The following is a 23,938-nucleotide window of genomic DNA, read 5'->3' as shown; positions in this document are numbered from 1 at the left end:
ATCTTAAGGTTATACTTCTTTGGTGAGATCTCATTTAGATTATGCTGCAGTATTTTAACATTCTCAATTTCTTCCATAAAAAATGCAAATTGGTGCCTACATAAATCAAAATCAATCCATACTTTTCTCTAAGAATGATTGGCTAGTATTTAAGGTTTAAGTAAATTTTTTTTTTAAGGTTTGAGTACATAATCTACAAAATTTTCACAGTGGTGCTAATGGCCCACATGTTATGGGCACAAAAATTACTTTATGTAGGTTTAACCCAGGCTGATGCAATAAAGTCAAATTGACTTATTCTCCTGTTATTTCACAGAAATAAATTTGATCAATAAAATAGAACATTAAAATTTACGCAACTTAATATCCAGGTAAGAATCTTTTTTTGAGAAAACGTATTTGCACTAAAAGTTTGAAGACGATCGGAAGATGCATTCTCCAGTTACTACGTAAAGCATGCCCCCCCCCTATCCCCCAAACAGTGCATCCATACAGCTTATATCTTCAAAACTTTCTATCCATGGTATCCATCCATTAAAGACTGATTTCATTCAGAATTGTTTTATTTTAACCAGGGAAAAGCGCTAAAATCGCAGGGTCATATAACGCCTGTGGAAGGGGCGGCATTCAGATTTGATGCAAAGCAGGAGAGGGTAAATCCAGTTCCTTGGCTCAAGAGCCCCTCACCAGCAACAAGAAATTCCCCATCGGGAAGCAAAATCCGGTTATGTAATGTAAAATATTAATATTTTATTTCGGAAGTTAACCTGACAAAATGGCACCAACACACCTCATTAACAATACCGATTTTCTTATAAGCAGGTTACACCAGTGTTGGAATTGTGAACCTGATCAGAGGAGGTTTTCTGAAGTTTTCTCATGGAAGCCGTGGTCAGAAAAGTCTCTAATAACACCGAGCAGAGAGCACTTGAAATTCTCACTTGTTCCACGAACATTCACCTAGTAATTGTCGACCAGGGTTGAAAATTTGAAGGCGATCGGGTAAGTCGTTCTGAAATTATAAACAAAAGACTTGGAGGCAGTTAGTGGAAGATGAGAACACTGAACCTGAATAACTGTCGCCGGCCCTACCATCACCTCCAACAATGCGAGTTTTCAATATTTCTCAATTTATTTTTGCAGTTTTATTCGGACCATCAAATGGCTTAAAAAAAACAGTTCCTCCCCCTCCATACCTACATTCCATATAAAAAATTCGCTCTAATGGAACAAATGTAAATAATTCTGAATATTTAGAATAATTAATTATAGTTCGCGAGGTGTCCGGCACAATGTTTTTTTTTGGCACACCCTCCTGGCACTGCTTCTAAAATGGGTAGAGTTGGCACAGTTATGGGCCACTGAATGAGTGACACTAGTTAATGTGAATTGATAATTGTTTAAGAAATCTGAACTTAACACCTGGGCAAAAATAAGAAAAATAATAGTTTCCCGTGCCGGGAATCGAACCCGGGCCTCGCGGGTGAGAGCCGCGTATCCTAGCCACTAGACAACACGGGAGTTAGTAGTAAATATATAATCTATTCTGATTTTCGTTATTTTATCGCTTGAAATTTACAGATACTGTAGTGAAGTTAGGTACTCTAAAAAATTAATCCCATGTGTGAAATAACAATTCTAAGCGATTTCAATATATATTTCTTACAAGGTTAGAAATATTTCTTAAAATAGATAATGTAGGCATTTAATAATGAATCAGTCCATATAACACAACTCGCTGTTGCAACATTTAGTCTTACTGGATAAGTCACCATTATATTACTTAAAAAAATAATTAGATTGAATAGAAAAGCAAAAAGCGACCCTCATGAGCTCACATAGGAGCTACAGTCTACAGTAATCAAACATTAATTCCAGAATTGCAAAACATCAAATGATTTAAATTATTTAATTACCCAGTAGCACGAAACACTGAAAATACTTGTACTATATTCACTTTCTCTACGAAAATACTGCACCAAAAGAGATATTTAACAAATAAATGAAAATAGTGAAGGCTTTACCCCTAATCAATTTTCAGCTGTCAGGTTTATCATACGAATTTTTGATAAATGAAGCAAATATAAGAAATCCTATAAGAAGCGTAGGAATGAACGTCGCCTCAGAGCTGAGACCAACATTTGCCTCTATAATCAATCTATCCATCTTTTAGCACTTTTAATGTTATCGTCACAGCTGTTATCAAGAAATAGAGCAGATCTGATGTCAGCAAGAATAGGCCTTGGGAGGTTCCTTGACGCTGGTGAAGGGCTCTTGATTTTGGGAATTGGATCTGTGCTCCAGTTCCCTGAATTAAGCCTGAATGCCTCCCATCCCCCCCCCCCACTTGCGCTGTATAATCCTACTGGTGTATTGCTCCCCTATAATTATAATGTACTGTACACTGATATAGCATCTGACTTTATTCAAAAACAGACAAATATATAATTGAAAATAATATTTTACACACTTATCAATCAGGTTTTAAATACTATGCTACTAATATTGGCTTAAATGATGATTTATATCATGACAAGAATAACTACGATATTTCAGGGATAGTATACTTTGACTTATTAAAATTTCTCTTGACACCGTGAGGAATGAAATATAAAAAAATATTTTTGAAAACTAGAAACAATTCATTAGCTGATTTCCAATAGGCAAAAAAAGGGGCAATTGACACAGGGGCCTCCAGTTGGGCACCTGGGGGGGGGGGCAGCCATATGTATTAGAAAAACCCTAAAGCAACAAATCTCATTCTTAATTTCATATTTGAGTAATCTGATCAAACATCGTCCTGATTAATTAATTATAATCATGAAAAGGATTTAAAAGATATATAAATTCCTTATATTAATTATGTCTTGCCAATAGTCCACAAGTGCTCTTAACTCGCCACTGTAACAGGTTCTGGTGACTTTTTGATAACTAACTTAAGCAAAAAGGAAATTAATCGTTTAGACTATCAAATGTGAATCACAGCTTATGCCGTTATCATACGGAGTCCCACAATAAACTGGGTCCTATGCTATTCTTGTGATACTTTAAATTATATTCATGTTATCACATATTTACTTCAAAGGAAGTACCTAACACGTTCTAATATGAACTGAAATCATGTACACATGTTTAATACATTAAAAAAAATAGCCTCTTACGAGTTAACTAAGCATTTGAAGAAAGATCTTAAGAATGTAGGCTCAATTTTTTGGGCACCCCCTCCTGGCATTGGTTCTAAAATACGTAGCAGCTGGCCCACTAGGAGACTGCTACAGCAGTGTGACGCTAGACTTTGCCAACATTTTTGATATAACAGTAACATTACATGACTTTAAAGAAGCTTTTAATAACAGACCTAGTCTGAGACCGAGCCGCTGGGGCGATCAACATGCTGCTCAAAGAGCGTTTATCCCATATAAAGAAATTAGATCAAATAGAAATGACCCAAAATGGATGAATAATAGGCTCAAATATCTACTAGGGCATAAGAAAGGAATTTATAGGCGTATCAAAAGAGGTGAGGGTCATCTTATGAATCAGTATATTGACATTAAGAGGGACATTAAAAAGGGGATAAGAAAAGCTAAAAGGGACTATGCTAGGGATTCTAAAACTAACCCAAAAAAAATTTTCCAGGTCTATAGAACAAAAGTTAGAGATAAGATAGGTCCCCTTAAAAATAACTATGGGCACCTTACTGACAAAGAGAATGAAATGTGCTTGATTTTAAATAATTATTTTCTCTCAGTTTTTACACAGGAAGACACTAACAATATTCCAGTAATTAATTTTTACAGTGGGCTAGAAGAAGATACATTATGTAACATCACAGTCACTAGTGAGATGGTTGTGAAGCAGATAGACAGACTGAAGCAAAATAAGTCGCCGGGTCCTGATGAGGTTTTTTCAAGGGTTCTTAAGGAATGCAAAATGGAACTCTGTGAACCATTAACTAATATTTTTAATTTATCTCTTCAAACAGGTGTAGTGTCTGATATGTGGAAGATGGCTAATGTAACTCCTATTTTTAAAACAGGGGACAAGTCGTTACCGTCAAATTACCGCCCAATAAGCCTGACCTCAATTGTAGGCAAATTACTAGAGTCAATTATAGCTGAGATTATAAGAAGCCATCTCGATAAGCATAGCTTGATTAATGATCCTCAGCATGGATTCACAAGAGGCCGGTCTTGTCTAACTAATTTATTAATTTTCTTCAGTAAAACTTTTGAGGCTGTTGACCACAATAAAGAATTTGATATTATTTACTTAGATTTTAGTAAGGCTTTTGATAGAGTTCCGCACCATAGACTGTTAAAGAAAGTGGCAGCTCGTGGCATTGGGGGAAAAGTGCTCTCGTGGATCGAGTCATGGCTCACTAACAGGAAGCAGAGAGTGTCCATAAATGGGGTTAAATCCGAGTGGGGATCTGTAACAAGTGGCGTTCCACAGGGATCAGTCTTGGGCCCGTTGTTGTTTATAATATATATCAATGTCTGGACTGAGGGACTGACCACCTCAAAACTTTAAGGGTGATGGACTGATTACATCGTCTTCAAGTATCTTCTGCTTCTATCAACTTTTCTGTAAAGTAAAAGGACACAAGTGCAACTAATGTGACATTTATTGTGGCAACGTTTCGCTCTCCAGGAGCTTTATCAAGCCATTACAAACAATACATGGACACAGAGGGTATATAAAGGCTCAGAGTGAGGTGAATACTAGTGAGGTACCATTCCGATGTTCACTAGTGGTAGTAGTAGTAGTAGTAGTGGTAGTGACAAAAGCAATTAATTCGTACATGAGTAAAAGGATATAAAAGCTATTACTTGGGTAACATAAAAATAGGTTGGACAAATATAAACTGGAAATGAGGCAGGTTGTTTCAGTGTTCACTCTCTGTGCTTTGTGTAGTATAACAGGAGAGACTATGTGATGGCAGGGTTTACTGTTTTCAGGAGGATTCTTGCTAAGACTTCGGAGATGGTGAAGCTGCCGTTGTTTTGTTTAATTGTATTGGAAACAGCGATCAGTGCTGATTCAAGGCACTTGCGTGTGCGGAAATTAGTTTCTTTTATCACTAATTGGGCGTCTCTGAATTTCATAAGATGATTGGTGGAATTTCGGTGTTGTACACAGGCGTTGTTTAAGTTGTCGTTCCTACATGCGTATATGTGTTCATTGAGGCGGGTGTCGAGGTTTCTTGCTGTTTCACCTACGTAGATCTTGTCACAGCCTCCACAGGGTATAGTGTAAACTCCTGCATTGACTGGTTCGTGGTGCTTGGGTTTTGTCCTGGTTAGATCCTTTATTGAAGTGGTAGAAGCGATGGCGACTCTGGTGTTAGCTTGTGAAAGTACTTTTGAGACGTTTAGTGCAACCTGGCTGTTGGGAAGAATTATAACTTTGTTGGGAGCGGTGTTGATGCGTGGAGAATTGATGATCTGAAGAGCTCTTTTCTTGCAGTCTTTGATGAAAAAAGAAGGAAATTGTAACTCAGTGAATGTTTGGTGAATGTAAGTACATTCCTCGTCAAGAAACTCAGGACTACAAATTCGGTATGCTCTTAGGAAAAACCCGATGATGATGCCTCTTTTGGTCTTGGTATCTTGACTGGAATAGAAGTGTGTGAGATCATTTTTATTGGTGGGTTTCCGATAATCTTGAAATCTTAGGTTGTTGTCTACTTTGTGAATGAGGACGTCGAGGAAAGGTAGCTTGTCATTGGACTCTTCTTCTAGTGTAAACTGAATCGCTGGTTCAACTGCGTTGAGCCTTGCCTGAAGATCCCGTACATCAAAACGTTTTGGAGTTATTACGAGGACATCGTCCACGTAACGTAACCAAGTGACGCTTGAAGGGATGATGTTGGCGAAGTGTTCGGACTCAAGGTGTTCCATGTATAAGTTGGCTAGGACGGCACTTATTGGGGACCCCATTCCCATGCCGTAGGTTTGTTTGTAGAGCTTGTTGAAGAATGTACTTACATTCACCAAACATTCACTGAGTTACAATTTCCTTCTTTTTTCATCAAAGACTGCAAGAAAAGAGCTCTTCAGATCATCAATTCTCCACGCATCAACACCGCTCCCAACAAAGTTATAATTCTTCCCAACAGCCAGGTTGCACTAAACGTCTCAAAAGTACTTTCACAAGCTAACACCAGAGTCGCCATCGCTTCTACCACTTCAATAAAGGATCTAACCAGGACAAAACCCAAGCACCACGAACCAGTCAATGCAGGAGTTTACACTATACCCTGTGGAGGCTGTGACAAGATCTACGTAGGTGAAACAGCAAGAAACCTCGACACCCGCCTCAATGAACACATATACGCATGTAGGAACGACAACTTAAACAACGCCTGTGTACAACACCGAAATTCCACCAATCATCTTATGAAATTCAGAGACGCCCAATTAGTGATAAAAGAAACTAATTTCCGCACACGCAAGTGCCTTGAATCAGCACTGATCGCTGTTTCCAATACAATTAAACAAAACAACGGCAGCTTCACCATCTCCGAAGTCTTAGCAAGAATCCTCCTGAAAACAGTAAACCCTGCCGTCACATAGTCTCTCCTGTTATACTACACAAAGCACAGAGAGTGAACACTGAAACAACCTGCCTCATTCCAGTTTATATTTGTCCAACCTATTTTTATGTTACCCAAGTAATAGCTTTTATATCCTTTTACTCATGTACGAATTAATTGCTTTTGTCACTACCACTACTACTACTACTACTACCACTAGTGAACATCGGAATGGTACCTCACTAGTATTCACCTCACTCTGAGCCTTTATATACCCTCTGTGTCCATGTATTGTTTGTAATGGCTTGATAAAGCTCCTGGAGAGCGAAACGTTGCCACAATAAATGTCACATTAGGTGCACTTGTGTCCTTTTACTTTTCATATTGTCGGTAATTCTACCAACTTTATTACAACTTTTCTGTACGCGACTGAAGAAGCCTACTGTGTAGGCGAAACGTTTCGAAATAAAGATACCTAACTGTTGCATATGTGTCTTACCTAACAACCTGTCGGTATTTTATACCATTTTAATGTTCAATCTGTCTGACACTGCAACACAAGGGTATCTTGGTACAGACCTACAATCAACTTTGACAACCTCTACTAGTGAGAACGAACATCAAAATGGTATACAATACCGACAGGTTGTTAGGTAAGACACATATGCAACAGTTAGACAACTTTATTCCGAAACGTTTCGCCTACACAGTAGGCTTCTTCAGTCGAATACAGAAAATAGGCAGGAACAGTAGAGATGTGAAGACGATGTAATCAGTCCATCACCCTTGTAGTCGTAGAATTTGAGGTTGTCAGTCCCTCGGCCTGGAGAAGTTCAGTTCCATAGTCAGGAACTATCTGAAGATCAAGCGACAGTGCGGAGACTTAAATACTGTCGGAAGGAGAGGTGCAGGGTAGTAGTAGTAGTAGTAGTAGTGAGAGGCAACTGAGAGGTCATGTCCCTCTCAGATCCAACCCTTCTCACTTGAAAAGCTTGTCCAAGGTGTTTTCTGTACCAAGATGCCACGTGTTGCAGTGTCTGACAAGATGAACATCAAAATGGTATACAATACCGACAGGTTGTTAGGTAAGACACATATGCAACAGTTAGACAACTTTATTCCGAAACGTTTCGCCTACACAGTAGGCTTCTTCAGTCGAATACAGAAAATAGGCAGGAACAGTAGAGATGTGAAGACGATGTAATCAGTCCATCACCCTTGTAGTCGTAGAATTTGAGGTTGTCAGTCCCTCGGCCTGGAGAAGTTCAGTTCCATAGTCAGGAACTATCTGAAGATCAAGCGACAGTGCGGAGACTTAAATACTGTCGGAAGGAGAGGTGCAGGGTAGTAGTAGTAGTAGTAGTAGTAGTAGTGAGAGGCAACTGAGAGGTCATGTCCCTCTCAGATCCAACCCTTCTCACTTGAAAAGCTTGTCCAAGGTGTTTTCTGTACCAAGATGCCACGTGTTGCAGTGTCTGACAAGATGAACATCAAAATGGTATACAATACCTGCCTATTTTCTGTATTCGACTGAAGAAGCCTACTGTGTAGGCGAAACGTTTCGGAATAAAGTTGTCTAACTGTTGCATATGTGTCTTACCTAACAACCTGTCGGTATTGTATACCATTTTGATGTTCATCTTGTCAGACACTGCAACACGTGGCATCTTGGTACAGAAAACACCTTGGACAAGCTTTTCAAGTGAGAAGGGTTGGATCTGAGAGGGACATGACCTCTCAGTTGCCTCTCACTACTACTACTACTACTACTACTACTACTACTACCCTGCACCTCTCCTTCCGACAGTATTTAAGTCTCCGCACTGTCGCTTGATCTTCAGATGGTTCCTGACTATGGAACTGAACTTCTCCAGGCCGAGGGACTGACAACCTCAAATTCTACGACTACAAGGGTGATGGACTGATTACATCGTCTTCACATCTCTACTGTTCCTGCCTATTTTCTGTATTCGACTGAAGAAGCCTACTGTGTAGGCGAAACGTTTCGGAATAAAGTTGTCTAACTGTTGCATATGTGTCTTACCTAACAACCTGTCTGTATTGTATACCATTTTGATGTTCATCTTGTCAGACACTGCAACACGTGGCATCTTGGTACAGAAAACACCTTGGACAAGCTTTTCAAGTGAGAAGGGTTGGATCTGAGAGGGACATGACCTCTCAGTTGCCTCTCACTACTACTACTACTACTACTACTACTACTACTACCCTGCACCTCTCCTTCCGACAGTATTTAAGTCTCCGCACTGTCGCTTGATCTTCAGATAGTTCCTGACTATGGAACTGAACTTCTCCAGGCCGAGGGACTGACAACCTCAAATTCTACGACTACAAGGGTGATGGACTGATTACATCGTCTTCACATCTCTACTGTTCCTGCCTATTTTCTGTATTCGACTGAAGAAGCCTACTGTGTAGGCGAAACGTTTCGGAATAAAGTTGTCTAACTGTTGCATATGTGTCTTACCTAACAACCTGTCGGTATTGTATACCATTTTGATGTTCATCTTGTCAGACACTGCAACACGTGGCATCTTGGTACAGAAAACACCTTGGACAAGCTTTTCAAGTGAGAAGGGTTGGATCTGAGAGGGACATGACCTCTCAGTTGCCTCTCACTACTACTACTACTACTACTACTACTACCCTGCACCTCTCCTTCCGACAGTATTTAAGTCTCCGCACTGTCGCTTGATCTTCAGATAGTTCCTGACTATGGAACTGAACTTCTCCAGGCCGAGGGACTGACAACCTCAAATTCTACGACTACAAGGGTGATGGACTGATTACATCGTCTTCACATCTCTACTGTTCCTGCCTATTTTCTGTATTCGACTGAAGAAGCCTACTGTGTAGGCGAAACGTTTCGGAATAAAGTTGTCTAACTGTTGCATATGTGTCTTACCTAACAACCTGTCGGTATTGTATACCATTTTGATGTTCATCTTGTCAGACACTGCAACACGTGGCATCTTGGTACAGAAAACACCTTGGACAAGCTTTTCAAGTGAGAAGGGTTGGATCTGAGAGGGACATGACCTCTCAGTTGCCTCTCACTACTACTACTACTACTACTACTACTACTACCCTGCACCTCTCCTTCCGACAGTATTTAAGTCTCCGCACTGTCGCTTGATCTTCAGATAGTTCCTGACTATGGAACTGAACTTCTCCAGGCCGAGGGACTGACAACCTCAAATTCTACGACTACAAGGGTGATGGACTGATTACATCGTCTTCACATCTCTACTGTTCCTGCCTATTTTCTGTATTCGACTGAAGAAGCCTACTGTGTAGGCGAAACGTTTCGGAATAAAGTTGTCTAACTGTTGCATATGTGTCTTACCTAACAACACTAGTGAGAACGGCTGGATTTGAGAGGGACCTGTCCTCCCAACATCTGAGTTCTTACCTCTCCTAGTGACCTACGTCTCACCTCCTGGCACTATATAAGGTTCCATCCTGTCACTTCATCTCCATATTGTTTCATACCATGGAACAATGCTCTTCTCCAGACTGAGGGACTGACCACCTCAAAACTTTAAGGGTGATGGACTGATTACAGCGTCTTCAAGTATCTTCTGCTTCTATCAACTTTTCTGTACGCGACTGAAGAAGCCTACTGTGTAGGCGAAACGTTTCGAAATAAAGATACCTAACTGCTGTATATGTGTCTTACCTAACAACCTGTCGGTATTTTATACCATTTTAATGTTCATTAAAAATCTTCCTTATGAAGAAAGATTGAAGACTCTTAAGTTACATTCACTTGTTAGACGAAGAATGAGGGGAGACCTGATCGAAGTGTATAAGTGGAAGATAGGTATTAATAAAGGGGATATTAATAAGGTCTTGAGGATGTCTCTCCAAGAGAGAACCCGCAGTAATGGATTTAAATTAGATAAGTTTAGATTTAGAAAGGACATAGGAAAGTATTGGTTTGGAAATAGGGTAGTTGATGAGTGGAACAGTCTACCTAGTTGGGTTATTGAGGCTAGGACTTTGGGTAGTTTCAAATCTAGGTTGGATAAGTACATGAGTGGGAGGGGTTGGATTTGAGAGGGACTTTCACATCAGAGCTTATTTCTTGGGTGCCATTGAAAATTGGGTTGGGCAAATGTTTTGTTAGTGGGATGAATTGTAAAGGACCTGCCTAGTATGGGCCAGCAGGCCTCCTGCAGTGTTCCTCCTTTCTTATGTTCTTATGTACCATCCACAGACTAAAGATGCCTGATTTTTATGCCTTAGTGCCATAGTGAAGGTACAATTTTTCTAATGTATTGTATAACTGAATGAGTGACCGGTATTCCAGCACCAACACTGACCTGGTAGTCCAGCACCAACACTGACTTGGTATTCCAGCACCAACACTGACCTGGTAGTCCAGCACCAACACTGACCTGGTAGTCCAGCACCAACACTGACCTGGTAGTCCAGCACCAACACTGACCTGGTAGTCCAGCACCAACACTGACCTGGTAGTCCAGCACCAACACTGACCTGGTAGTCCAGCACCAACACTGACCTGGTAGTCCAGCACCAACACTGACCTGGTAGTCCAGCACCAACACTGACCTGGTATTCCAGCACCAACACTGACCTGGTAGTCCAGCACCAACACTGACCTGGTAGTCCAGCACCAACACTGACCTGGTAGTCCAGCACCAACACTGACCTGGTAGTCCAGCACCAACACTGACCTGGTAGTCCAGCACCAACACTGACCTGGTAGTCCAGCACCAACACTGACCTGGTAGTCCAGCACCAACACTGACCTGGTAGTCCAGCACCAACACTGACCTGGTAGTCCAGCACCAACACTGACCTGGTAGTCCAGCACCAACACTGACCTGGTAGTCCAGCACCAACACTGACCTGGTAGTCCAGCACCAACACTGACCTGGTAGTCCAGCACCAACACTGACCTGGTAGTCCAGCACCAACACTGACCTGGTTGTCCAGCACCAACACTGACCTGGTAAGGAGGAAATGGTATGGTGATACCGACAAGATGTGGAAAAAGACACTTATGTACAGTTCAGGACATTTATTAAAGGAAACGTTTCGCCACGAGTGGCTTCTTCAGTCCTAATACAGAGAAAACTAAGAAAACACACATATATATAGTGGTGGGAGTCAGGTGAGGTGAAGCGTGGGTAGAGGTGGTAGTAGTAGTAGTAGTAGTAGACCTGGTAGTCCAGCACCAACACTGACCTGGTAGTCCATCACCAACACTGACCTGGTAGTCCAGCACCAACACTGACCTGGTAGTCCATCACCAACACTGACCTGGTATTCCAGCACCAACACTGACCTGGTATTCCAGCACCAACACTGACCTGGTAGTCCAGCACCAACACTGACCTGGTAGTCCAGCACCAACACTGACCTGGTAGTCCAGCACCAACACTGACCTGGTAGTCCAGCACCAACACTGACCTGGTAGTCCAGCACCAACACTGACCTGGTAGTCCAGCACCAACACTGACCTGGTATTCCAGCACCAACACTGACCTGGTAGTCCAGCACCAACACTGACCTGGTAGTCCGGCACCAACACTGACCTGGTAGTCCAGCACCAACACTGACCTGGTAGTCCAGCACCAACACTGACCTGGTAGTCCAGCACCAACACTGACCTGGTAGTCCGGCACCAACACTGACCTGGTAGTCCAGCACCAACACTGACCTGGTAGTCCAGCACCAACACTGACCTGGTAGTCCAGCACGAACACTGACCTGTTAGTCGAGCATCACCACTGACCTGGTAGTCCAGCACCAACACTGACCAGGTAGTCCAGCACCAACACTGACCTGGTAGTCTAGCAAAAACACTGACCTGGTAGTCCACCAGCAACACTGACCTGGTAGTCCAGCACCACCACTGACCTGGTAGTCCAGCACCAACACTGACCTGTTAGTCGAGCATCACCACTGACCTGGTAGTCCAGCACTAACACTGACCTGATAGTCCAGTACCAACACTGATCTGGTAGTCCAGCACCAACACTGACCTGGTAGTCCAGCACCAACACTGACCTGGTAGTTCAGCACCAACACTGACTTGGTAGTCCAGCACCAACACTGACCTGGCAGTACAACACCATCACTGACCTGGTGATCCAGCACCAACACTGACCTGGTAGTCCAGCACCAGTACTGACCTGGTAGTACAGCACCAACACTTACCTGGTAGTCCAACACCAACATTGACCAGGTAGTTCAGTACCAACTCTGACCTGGTAGTACAGCACCAACACTGACCTGGAAGTCCACCAGGCCCGGTGGCATGGTGGCTAAAGCTCCCGCTTCACACACGGAGGGCCCGGGTTCGATTCTCAGTGGGTGGAAACATTTCGACACGTTTCATTACGCCTGTTGTCCTGTTCACCTAGCAGCAAATAGGTACCTGGGTGTTAGTCGACTGGTGTGAGTCGCATCCTGGGGGACAAGATTAAGAACCCCAATGGAAGTAAGTTAGACAGTCCTCGATGACGCACTGACTTTCTTGGGTTATCCTGGGTGGCTAACCCTCCGGGGTTAAAAATCCGAACGAAATCTTATCTTATCTTATCTTACCAACACTGACCTGGTGATCAAGCACCAACACTGACCTGGTAGCCCAGTACCAACACTCACCTGGAAGCCCTGTACCAACACTGACCTGGCGATCAAGCACTAACATTGACCTGGTAGTACAGCACCAACACTGACCTGGTAGCACAGTACCAACACTGACCTGGTAGCACAGTATCAACACTGATCTGGTGATCCATCTTCAACACTGTCCTAGAAGTCCAGCACAAACACTGACCTGGTAGTCCAGCACCAACACTGACCTGGTGATCCATCACCAATACTGACCTGGTAGTTCAGTTCCAACACTGACCTGGTAGTCCAGTACCAACACTGACCTGGTAGTCCAACACTGACTTGGTAGTTCAGCACCAACACTGACCTGGTAGTCCAGCACCAACACTGACCTGGTAATCAAGTACTAACTCTGACCTGGTGATCTAGCACCAACACTGACCTGGTAGTCCAGCACCAACACTGACCTAGTAGGCCACCACCAACAATGACCTGGTAGTCCAGCACCAACGCTCACCTGGTAGTCCAGCACCAACACTGACCTGGTAGTCCAGCACCAACACTGACCTGGTAGTCCACCAGCAACACTGACCTGGTAGTCCAGCACCAACACTGACCTGGTAATCCAGCACCAACACTGACCTGGTAGTCCAGCACCATCACTGACTTTTCTTGAAGTTGCCCACCAGCCAAAATAACTATCCACCCGGGATTTTAAATGCTAGTCAGTCTTACTCAGAGAAATGTTTCTATTGATTAGGTCGTACGTAGGTTCAAATTTCTTTTTTTTTCATGTAGGAAATTGGGAAGATTGAAAGAGGTTTTCATTTGATAATATCTGAGTGCCGCATCTGATTGGCGTCCACCCTTCAACGCCAGTAACTTGATAATACTCATTCTGAGCGGCTTCGAACTTAATACACTCATAGGATATTGATCTCTCTGAGGTAACAAGAGTTTGGCTTCAAAGCCAATACGTCCTAGCAGAAGGTTTGACATAATCTTGGGCTGTATAGGTTCTAATTCCCCTTCATCCCCGTTTTTTAAGAACTTAGGATATTCTTTTCCAGGTAATATTTAGTGAATGCCTTTTCTGACTCAGTTCACATATTCAAAGCTAATATGTTACTGCAATACAAACTATTCGTATAGCGCGCATTGAAGAACAGGGAGCTGGGACCGAGATGCATCTAGTTTGCATTATTTTATCTTGTATCGTTTTTTGATCATTTGTTGTAATGAACAGATTTTAAATCATCACTAAATTGCATGTGCATGTCTTGCCAAGAGGCCTCACTAACTAATTAACCCACTATCAAAGCACAGTATCTACTGACGTGGTTCCCATCTTACTTTAACAAGAAAAATATTGTTAAAATTACCAGCTCTGAAACAGAGTTTATGCCGCAATTACCTGAAGTCCCATGGTGGTACATATTGGCCACCCTACCATTCTTGTATAATCTTAAATTATGTGTTTCATTATTGTCAAATACATACACCTGTCGACCACATTGTCTTAGTGTACATGTACTAAACTGGACATTGTGAGTGTCCTGGAGACGGGTACTAGTCCTCTTATGCATTTGTTAACTGAATACGTGACTATGATAACTGTAGGTTACTATTTGTTTAAGAAATTCGGACTGAAACCTGTGATAGGAAAAGTTTCCCGTGCCGGGAATCGAACCCGGGCCTCGCGGGTGAAAGCCGCGTATCCTAGCCACTAGACAACACGGGAGACAGTAGATAGTTGTTATACATTCCACTTGAGCTTTTCATCCCATGAAATTGTAGTTACTGTAGTGAAGTTAGGAATTATACAGTGATTGATCCTGACTTTGAAACAATAATATTAGATGATTTCAATATCTGCTTCCAACAACAAGTCAACAAACGCAAGAAAACGAATAATAATAAATAAGTGTACACAACTCTCAGCCGCCATGATTGATCAGGTAACTAGTCGGAAAATTTAGTCTTTCGAAAGGAAATTTTTCCTGGACTACCTGATCCAGTACGTCACTCTGTAACTGACTCTGTACTTCACCCTGTAACTGACCCAGTACCTGACCCAGTAATTAACCCAGCACCTCACTCAGTGTCTCACCTAGTACTTGACCTAGTACCTCACCCAGTGCCTCAGTCAGTACCTCACCAGTACCTCACCCACGACGTATGCAGACATGCTACTTAATCGGTATGCAAATCTCGAGTTTGCAAGGCCGGCTCTGAAACATTAATTATGCCTCACTCGGCAAATACAAACAGTTGTATCAGCAGGAAGTTCAGAATTATTACTGCCTATTACATGTTACATAGCACCCATTGAACTTCAAACTGCACTGACAAAAAGCAAAGCCACTTCACCGGGCAAAAGCCTGTATAACTTATATGTAACACCATTATTCTCAACGAGTTGCCCAATAACCTTCTCCTTGATCTGTGTAGGTCCAGCTTACGGGATGGTGTCCTACCTGAAGGCTAGACACAGGCTCTAATCATGCCCACATGCTTAAACCTGTCTGTGTATCATCTTGCATGTGTAAAGTTCTGGAGAGAAACGCCCTTAACACGATCAGTGTCCAAATACAGCATCAGTTGTCTCCCAGTCTTCATGGGCTCTACCTGGAAGAAGCATTCATACTTGCTTTGAGGAATACTGCACCAGGCAAAGACCTGTTATAAAGTCAGCTTTTATTGACTCCAAAGCTGCTTTGGACACAGCGAACAGAGTATTTATCCTGGACCAACTCTCCAGTTTTGGGAAGAATTGAAGTTTCTATTGTATATGAAAAAAGAGTACAGTTCGACACAATTTTCTGTACTGAGATCATTAAGGGCCCAACGTCACCATCACGGCTCAGGGATGTGCTGTCATATCTGAAACATGCCGGATAGTAAAAAAATAGACACGTGTGAAACATCTCGGTATCTTTATTTGTAGACGTTTCGCCAACCAATGGCTTTATCAATACAATACAAGAGCACCGTAGTCTTGAAGGAACTGAAGCACGATTATGGAGCTTGGAGCTTATATACCGGCGACGGGTGAAGGACGTGCAGCAGACGAAGGCATTGTCACTGGTAGGCGGGACTCCCTAGTGGAAGTAGGTTATACCCAATGACTGGGCCAGTAGAAACCAAGAAGGTTGTGTCTGTATCCTCTGTATTAAGATTCCATGATGTTGCAGTGTCTGACAAGTTGTACGTAAATAGTATACAATGTCTAATTCTTCATCTTGTCGGTGATGCTGTCAGACACTGTAACATCACGGAATCTTGGTACTGAGGACATTTACACAATCTTCTTGTCATATGTCCATTCGGTTAAGTGTCCTTCGGCCAAATATCCGGGAGCTTATACACCATGTGAAGGTTAGCTTTCAACCCATCAATCTTGAAGAAAGTACAGCATATGCTCGGAGTGGCTTATATGCTGCGGTCAGGTGAGTTGAAGCAGGAGGGGGCAGAGTCGCAATGGAATGTCCATAGGTTGGACAAGCGTTGAGGAATTCCTTGTATCAAGATCAACATCATGGGATCTTGATACAAGGAATTCTTTAACTCTTGTCCAACTTATGGACGTGACCTATTTACACTTGTGGATGCTTGCACTGTGACTCCGCCTCCTCCTGCTTCTACTCACCTGACTGCAGTAAATACGCCACTTCTGATGGACTGAACACATCGATCCCAGGCTGAAGGACTAATTACCTCAAACTCTTCCTCTTTTTTCACCGTACTTCTTTGTACTGGACTGAAGAAGCCACTGGCTGGCGAAACGTTTCCTCAGTAATGATTCCCAAATGTTGCACAAATGTCTTATTCTTCAACTTATTGGTTTTCCAAATTATTTATCACACCCTTTCCAGATACGAGCGAGCTTTTGCCTTCTTCTTTGATCGTCATCCACAACACGGGTGAAGATCAGACCAAGAGCCTCCTCCATACAGTTACAAGCAGTAGCCATTTGAAGCAGTAAAAACAACAAACTTACTTAAATAACGTTGGATGCCTCAGACGGGTTATCACAGAAATAAAACCAGTGTCAGGACGCTCTGCCTGACGAGGTTACATGCTTATGCTTCATATTCATGAAAACAAAGGTTATGAATACCTTCAATATATAGGGACTGATTACCTAAGCTACTGTCTCCAGTTTACCGAGCCTGTATTGAGAAAGCCACTGGTTGGTGAAAAATCTTCATAATGAAAATACCCAGTTGTTCTACATGTATCTAATTCATTATCTAAGAAGCAAAATCTACATGGGGGCTAACCAAAGACGTAAAAAGTTCTGGCATAACTTAAGGACTTCTTTTATTTATACTTCTTGATTTGAAGCCAAGAATTCTATTAGTTTTATAATAATACAACACTATTACGATGTTGTGACATTTTAAGATGTATGTCAACCAGAACTCTTAGTCTTTTTCGCATTAATACGGGTCATGGATATTTTCTTTTCTCAGGATAAGAAACTTAAATTGCATCTGTCATTTCTCTGACCACAACATCAACTCATCAAAATCATCCTGTAGCTGCCTAGAGTCCTTGTCAGAAAATATTTGAATCCTCATATTAGTGTCATCGGCAAACTTGTTTATGTTACTTTTTTTTATTCTCTCACCTATGTCGTTCATATAAACTGTGAACAACATGAAGCCCAAAACACATCAGTCGTAACAGATCCTCATTCTAATCTCCCCATTTATGTAAACTCTCTTTTGTCTATTGATTAACCACGCCTCGATCCAGGAAATAATTGTCCCTTCTGTACCATGTGCCGCTACTTCCTTCATCAGTTTTCTGTGTGGAACTCTATTAAATGCCTTACTAAAATTCACATATATAAAATTAGTCTTCATTATGATCTACCTCCTCCAGTACCTTAATGACAGAAAAAAAAATTATGAGGCAAGGGTACTGAGATTTATTAATCAAATTTGGCTGAGTGGTCTTCTATTTGAAGCTAAGATCCTGTCACTTGCTTTGTAAATGGATATCACGTATTTCACATTTCTCTTATCCAGTACAGTACCTGTTTGAACTGATCTGTTAAATAAATTAGATAATGATTTACAAAGTTCCTCGTTACATTTCTTTAAAACCCTTCGGAACAGTTCGTCGGGGCCCGGTGATTTATTTGCTTTAAATCTATCTAACCATCTGAAGACCATGTCACTAGTGACTTTGATATTGCATAAATTGTTTTCGTTCTAGTCTATATACTTTTTTTTATTTCTGGGGTTTCCTTTGTATCCTCTTGAGTAAAAATAGAAATGAAATGTGTTAAAAATAGAACACATTTCTTTGTCACTAAGAGCGAGCTGATCTATGTTACGTTTAAGTGGACGTATCTTTTTCCTTCACATTATTCCTATGTATTGTAACTGAAAGAAACCCTTTGGGATTTTTTTTATTTTTTCTCAGCTTTATTTTGTTACTTTCTTTTGGCTTTTTTTATTCTTTTTTTCTCTCTTAAATTGAATAAATTAAACCATAAGGTGGCATTTTTTAGTCTATTGTTTATCAATTTATGGTCATTTATTTTTGATCAAACAGCATAGCCAGTATATACAATGCTTTGGAAAATGTCATAATGGCTAACATTTCCACCATCCATCCAGCCTCCCTCGTAAGAATTCTTAACCAGATAACCACTTAGGTCCATATAATCTACAATGCGAAAATCAGGGACCTAATCTTTGGTATCTTTATTAAGGGAATTTATTGAGATATTGAAACCAAGTGATTTGTGACCACTTTCTATAAACACTTCGTTTACCTCATGATTATTTATCAGTTATTTCTTGTTTACAAGAACTAAATCTAACAATATTTCCTTTAGTTGGTCCAATCACAAAGTGTTTTAAAAAGAGGTCCCGGATTATTTCTACGATCAGTTAGTTTCCAGTCTCCCTGTCAACCTATATCAATTAATTTCCCTAGAGTTAAAAGCTAAAAGTCTTAATTCCTTAGCAAGTTCGTCCATAAAAATTTATCATGGTCTCCATCTAGGTTTCGAGGTCTGTAGATCATAACTAAGACTGATTTTTCAAGCCCTTTAAGAACTCCAACCAAATGGGTGTTGAGTATTTCCCTTCAGCTTCAATATCTTTCCCCTGAAGTGCACTGCAACTCATTTTTCCTTCCAATTGACTCAATCAGTGTCGAATTAATGCCTCTCTATGTGACGTTCAATGAACATGTCCTTATTTTTCAGACTAAATCAGGTTTACGTTATTGCATTAATATCTAGTTTTTCTTCCTATGTAATTAATTTTAGTTTGTCTATTGTATTTCTTGCGTTCTGGCTGTTTGGAAATTAAATATTATGAGAGTTTTTACCTGTTCTCCGTCTCTCCTCTGTTTCTTTTTTGTAGACGAGTTCTTTCATTATTACCAGTAACATTTTTTTTTATCATCTTATCATGTTTATTGTACGTTTTCCCACTTTTATTTTTTACCCTGGCCACTGTTTTCTTGATAATGAAGAGGGTTTAAATACTTCTTTCTCCGTTATATAATTTATGTATTATTATTTTTAGTACTGTAGGTGCGTTTAACTAGTAACGTACCTAAGGAATGCTAACTAGTAACGTATCTAAGGAATGCTAACTAGTAATGTACCTAAGGAATGCTAACTAGTAACGTACCTAAGGAATGCTAACTAGTAACGTATCTAAGGAATGCTAACTAGTAACGTATCTAAGGAATGCTAACTAGTAACGTACCTAAGGAATGCTAACTAGTAACGTACCTAAGGAATGCTAACTAGTAACGTACCTAAGGAATGCTAACTAGTAACGTATCTAAGGAATGCTAACTAGTAACGTACCTAAGGAATGCTAACTAGTAACGTATCTAAGGAATGCTAACTAGTAACGTACCTAAGGAATGCTAACTAGTAACGTATCTAAGGAATGCTAACTAGTAACGTACCTAAGAAATGCTAACTAGTAACGTACCTAAGGAATGCTAACTAGTAACGTACCTAAGGAATGCTAACTAGTAACGTACCTAAGGAATTCTAACTAGTAACGTATCTAAGGAATGCTAACTAGTAACGTACCTAAGGAATGCTAACTAGTAACGTATCTAAGGAATGCTAACTAGTAACGTACCTAAGGAATGCTAACTAGTAACGTACCTAAGGAATGCTAACTAGTAACGTACCTAAGGAATGCTAACTAGTAACGTACCTAAGGAATGCTAACTAGTAACGTATCTAAGGAATGCTAACTAGTAACGTACCTAAGGAATGTTAACTAGTAACGTATCTAAGGAATGCTAACTAGTAACGTACCTAAGGAACGCTAACTAGTAACGTACCTAAGGAATGCTAACTAGTAACGTACCTAAGGAATGCTAACTAGTAACGTACCTAAGGAATGCTAACTAGTAACGTATCTAAGGAATGCTAACTAGTAACGTACCTAAGGAATGCTAACTAGTAACGTACCTAAGGAATGCTAACTAGTAACGTACCTAAGGAATGGTAACTAGTAACGTATCTAAGGAATGCTAACTAGTAACGTGCCTAAGGAATGCTAACTAGTAACGTACCTAAGGAATGCTAACTAGTAATGTACCTAAGGAATGGTAACTAGTAACGTATCTAAGGAATGCTAACTAGTAACATACCTAAGGAATGCTAACTAGTAACGTACCTAAGGAATGCTAACTAGCAACGTACCTAAGGAATACTAACTAGTAACGTACCTAAGGAATGCTAACTAGTAACGTACCTAAGGAATGCTAACTAGTAACGTACCTAAAGAATGCTAACTAGTAACGTACCTAAGGAATGCTAACTAGTAACGTACCTAAGGAATGCTAACTAGTAACGTACCTAAGGAATGCTAACTAGTAACGTACCTAAGGAATGCTAACTAGTAACGTACCTAAGGAATGCTAACTAGTAACGTACCTAAGGAATGCTAACTAGTAACGTACCTAAGGAATGCTAACTAGTAACGTACCTAAGGAATGCTAACTAGTAACGTACCTAAGGAATGCTAACTAGTAACGTACCTAAGGAATGCTAACTAGTAACGTACCTAAGGAATGCTAACTAGTAACGTACCTAAGGAATGCTAACTAGTAACGTACCTAAGGAATGCTAACTAGTAACGTACCTAAGGAATGCTATCTAGTAATGTACCTAAGGAATGCTAACTAGTAACGTACCTAAGGAATGCTAACTAGTAACGTACCTAAGGAATGTTAACTAGTAACGTACCTAAGGAATGCTAACTAGTAACGTACCTAAGGAATGCTAACTAGTAACGTACCTAAGGAATGCTAACTAGTAACGTACCTAAGGAATGCTAACTAGTAATGTACCTAAGGAATGGTAACTAGTAACGTATCTAAGGAATGCTAACTAGTAACGTACCTAAGGAATGCTAACTAGTAACGTATCTAAGGAATGCTAACTAGTAACGTACCTAAGGAATGCTAACTAGTAACGTATCTAAGGAATGCTAACTAGTAACGTACCTAAGGAATGCTAACTAGTAACGTACCTAAGGAATGCTAACTAGTAACGTACCTAAGGAATGCTAACTAGTAACGTACCTAAGGAATGCTAACTAGTAACGTATCTAAGGAATGCTAACTAGTAACGTACCTAAGGAATGCTAACTAGTAACGTACCTAAGGAATGCTAACTAGTAACGTACCTAAGGAATGCTAACTAGTAACGTATCTAAGGAATGCTAACTAGTAACGTACCTAAGGAATGCTAACTAGTAACGTACCTAAGGAATGCTAACTAGTAATGTACCTAAGGAATGGTAACTAGTAACGTATCTAAGGAATGCTAACTAGTAACATACCTAAGGAATGCTAACTAGTAACGTACCTAAGGAATGCTAACTAGCAACGTACCTAAGGAATACTAACTAGTAACGTACCTAAGGAATGCTAACTAGTAACGTACCTAAGGAATGCTAACTAACGTACCTAAGGAATGCTAACTAGTAACGTACCTAAGGAATGCTAACTAGTAACTACCTAAGGAATGCTAACTAGTAACGTACCTAAGGAATGCTAACTAGTAACGTACCTAAGGAATGCTAACTAGTAACGTACCTAAGGAATGCTAACTAGTAACGTACCTAAGGAATGCTAACTAGTAACGTACCTAAGGAATGCTAACTAGTAACGTACCTAAGGAATGCTAACTAGTAACGTACCTAAGGAATGCTAACTAGTAACGTACCTAAGGAATGCTAACTAGTAACGTACCTAAGGAATGCTAACTAGTAACGTACCTAAGGAATGCTAACTAGTAACGTACCTAAGGAATGCTAACTAGTAACGTACCTAAGGAATGCTAACTAGTAACGTACCTAAGGAATGCTAACTAGTAACGTACCTAAGGAATGCTAACTAGTAACGTACCTAAGGAATGCTAACTAGTAACGTACCTAAGGAATGCTAACTAGTAACGTACCTAAGGAATGCTAACTAGTAACGTACCTAAGGAATGCTAACTAGTAACGTACCTAAGGAATGCTAACTAGTAACGTACCTAAGGAATGCTAACTAGTAACGTACCTAAGGAATGCTAACTAGTAACGTACCTAAGGAATGCTAACTAGTAACGTACCTAAGGAATGCTAACTAGTAACGTACCTAAGGAATGCTAACTAGTAACGTACCTAAGGAATGCTAACTAGTAACGTACCTAAGGAATGCTAACTAGTAACGTACCTAAGGAATGCTAACTAGTAACGTACCTAAGGAATGCTAACTAGTAACGTACCTAAGGAATGCTAACTAGTAACGTACCTAAGGAATGCTAACTAGTAACGTACCTAAGGAATGCTAACTAGTAACGTACCTAAGGAATGCTAACTAGTAACGTACCTAAGGAATGCTAACTAGTAACGTACCTAAGGAATGCTAACTAGTAACGTACCTAAGGAATGCTAACTAGTAACGTACCTAAGGAATGCTAACTAGTAACGTACCTAAGGAATGCTAACTAGTAACGTACCTAAGGAATGCTAACTAGTAACGTACCTAAGGAATGCTAACTAGTAACGTACCTAAGGAATGCTAACTAGTAACGTACCTAAGGAATGCTAACTAGTAACGTACCTAAGGAATGCTAACTAGTAACGTACCTAAGGAATGCTAACTAGTAATGTACCTAAGGAATGCTAACTAGTAACGTACCTAAGGAATGCTAACTAGTAACGTACCTAAGGAATGCTAACTAGTAACGTACCTAAGGAATGCTAACTAGTAACGTACCTAAGGAATGCTAACTAGTAATGTACCTAAGGAATGGTAACTAGTAACGTATCTAAGGAATGCTAACTAGTAACGTACCTAAGGAATGCTAACTAGTAACGTATCTAAGGAATGCTAACTAGTAACGTACCTAAGGAATGCTAACTAGTAACGTACCTAAGGAATGCTAACTAGTAACGTACCTAAGGAATGCTGACTAGTTACGTACCTAAGGAATGCTAACTAGTAACGTACCTAAGGAATGCTAACTAATAACGTACCTTAGGAATGCTTCCTGATAAGGAGTAAATTTCGAGACTGTTATGTACTATAATAATCGCGGTTCTGGAAATCTGTGTTTATACAGGTTGATTCATTTATTAATTAGTTGCTTAAGTTGCATTCTTTTTAGAAAAGCCATTACTTTGTTTGTGAAAGCTTGTACTGAAACATTAGTTACTCAAGTCCCGTGTTGTCTAGTGGCTAGGATACGCGGCTCTCACCCGCGAGGCCCGGGTTCGATTCCCTGCACGGGAA

The 23,938-nt window shown here is 40.6% G+C and overlaps 3 non-coding genes across 3 annotated transcripts; 1 reads left to right on the top strand and 2 right to left on the bottom strand.

Annotated features, from left to right (window-relative positions):
- Nucleotides 1-1,449: 1,449 nt before the first annotated feature.
- Nucleotides 1,450-1,521, bottom strand: TRNAE-CUC (transfer RNA glutamic acid (anticodon CUC)). Its single transcript has one exon. It is a non-coding gene; the product is annotated as a tRNA-Glu (tRNA).
- Nucleotides 1,522-14,819: 13,298 nt separating this feature from the next.
- On the bottom strand, nt 14,820-14,891 carry TRNAE-UUC (transfer RNA glutamic acid (anticodon CUC)). The gene has a single exon. It is a non-coding gene; the product is annotated as a tRNA-Glu (tRNA).
- Nucleotides 14,892-23,866: 8,975 nt separating this feature from the next.
- Nucleotides 23,867-23,938, top strand: TRNAE-CUC (transfer RNA glutamic acid (anticodon CUC)). Its single transcript has one exon. It is a non-coding gene; the product is annotated as a tRNA-Glu (tRNA).

This window comes from Cherax quadricarinatus, chromosome 17 (genome assembly GCF_038502225.1).
Source record: "Cherax quadricarinatus isolate ZL_2023a chromosome 17, ASM3850222v1, whole genome shotgun sequence".
Lineage (NCBI taxonomy): Eukaryota > Metazoa > Arthropoda > Malacostraca > Decapoda > Parastacidae > Cherax > Cherax quadricarinatus.
This window is presented reverse-complemented; position numbering and strand designations above follow the sequence as displayed.